The sequence below is a fragment of the Alexandromys fortis genome, unplaced genomic scaffold (genome assembly GCF_014885135.2).
Source record: "Alexandromys fortis isolate MF-2015 unplaced genomic scaffold, M_Fortis_MF-2015_v1.1 scaffold_408, whole genome shotgun sequence".
Classification (NCBI taxonomy): domain Eukaryota; kingdom Metazoa; phylum Chordata; class Mammalia; order Rodentia; family Cricetidae; genus Alexandromys; species Alexandromys fortis.
The window spans coordinates 443,014-444,960 of record NW_026068283.1 but is presented as its reverse complement, the minus strand read 5'-3'; the positions used below and the strand labels follow the sequence as shown (position 1 = coordinate 444,960).

Sequence of the window (1,947 nt, the reverse complement as noted above, 5' to 3'; positions counted from 1 at the left end):
ATATTTCCACAATGTCTGTGAACTGGACCTGGTGTTCAACTTCTACAAGGTAGGCTCTCGGGGAAATGGGCAGGAAGCAGCCATGGGGTGGAGGGTGTGGCTATAGCCACTAGAGATCTGCCTGGCCCCCTGTTGCTACTTTCCTGCTCAGGATCGATGCTTGGCTCCCAAGGGCTGGCTTCTGAAGAAGCCCTTCATTCCCTCACTCCAGCTTTCCCGGCCTCCCTTTCTTGCCCAGGTTTACACGGTGGTAGACGAGATGTTCCTGGCAGGTGAAATCCGAGAGACCAGCCAGACGAAGGTGCTGAAGCAGCTGCTGATGCTGCAGTCCCTGGAGTGAGGTGGCCTCTGCCCAGCCCGGCCTGCTGGGCCAACCTGCCTGCTCACCCCCTGCCAGGCCCAAGGCCCACCCCAGCAGCCCCTTCCCTTCCTCAGCTGCCCCAGAGGAAGGACCCAGCAGGGTTAGGCCGCATGGGAGGAGGCTGCAACCCACTGCCTCTGGGCCCTACTTTGATGGCAGAAGGCCACCTTGATGTCCTGAGTAACTGTGCCATCGTTGTGTGATGCTGTGAGTGTGTGTGTGTGTGCAGCCCCCAATAAATCTGTGGTCCTGCCTGGTCCGCCTGCCTCTGAGCTCTTGTCTGTCTTCCCAGGGAAGCATGGAGCCTTAGGAAGCCTTGCTCTTGCTCCATCAATGAGTTAGTCAACAACACATCTCATTGGTCTAAGGAAAGCAGAGACCTAAGCATACTTTAGACTTGCTTCTGCCCACAAAGGGCTCCCAACACTGAGGGGTAGCACATGAAACTTGCTTTAAATTCCTACTCAGTTTTCAGACTTAACAGCCCTGCGTACCAAGCACCAAGCTACATACGCAGCCCTCAGATTTTATTTTGTTTTGAGAGATGCCCTTGCTGTGTAGCTTTGCCAGGCATGGCACTCACCTGCCTCTCCATTCCAAGTGCTGAGATTAAAGTGAGAGCCACAGGTCTAGTTGAGCCCCTGGATTATTGAGAGGAGTCTTGCTTTTGGCCCCCAAGGTCAGGGATTGCAGTGTCCTCCACACCCAGCTTCTGAGCAATTTGTGCTTACAAGATTATTAGGAAGGTACCCTAATTGTCCCTTTTTCCATGGGACATAACTGAGTCCAGGAAGATGACCAGACTTACCAAAGTTGATTGCCTGTGTTAGGTGGATGTGGAGCTGATTTCAAGACCTGGAAGGTGGTTCTAGAATGCTTGTTTCTACCTGCTAGACCCTGTGGTCGCTGGAAATGTAGGCACTGTACATATGGTTTAGTTTCTTCATCAACAGCCCTGTTGCCAAGTGGGCTGGGACAGTTCCTACTGTGATAATCCTTAGCCTAGGCAGACTCCAGCTTCTACCCACTGAGCACCACAGTAGACCCTCTGGCCAGTGTGACAGCGGAAGATGGCCCTGAAACCAGACCTGGGGGCAGGTTACTCTAATACCACATACCTAAGAGGCTGAGCCAGGAGGATCACTCGTTCAAAGCTTACCTGTGCTAAAGAGTGAGTTCAAGGCCCATCTAAGGAAATAAGTGAGACCAGATCTCAAGTAAAAAGAGCTGTAGCATAGCTAGAGCCCCTGCCTAGAATCCCCCAGTGAGGGGCTGGGGTGTGGCTCAGGGGTAGAGCCCCTGCCTAGAATCCCCCAGTGAGGGGATGGGGAATGGCTCCTAGATAGATTGCTTGCTTAAGCATGTGTGAGACCTTGAGATTAATTCCCTATATGAAAAAGAGGAAGGAGCCAGGTGGTGGTGGCACAAACCTTTAATCCCAGCACTTGGGAGGCAGAGACAGGCGGATTGCTGTGAGTTCGAGACCAGCCTGGTCTACAAGAGCTAGTTCCAGGATAGGCTCCAAAACCACAGAGAAACCCTGTCTCGAAAAACCAAAAAAAAAAAAAAAAAAAAAAAAAAAAAAA

General features: G+C 51.9%; 1 long non-coding RNA gene across 1 annotated transcript; it reads left to right on the top strand.

Moving 5' to 3' along the window:
* On the top strand, window positions 1-633 carry LOC126494794 (uncharacterized). Its single transcript, XR_007590058.1, has 2 exons — window positions 1-49; window positions 239-633. It is a non-coding gene; the product is annotated as an uncharacterized lncRNA (long non-coding RNA).
* The last annotated feature ends 1,314 nt before the right edge of the window (window positions 634-1,947 follow it).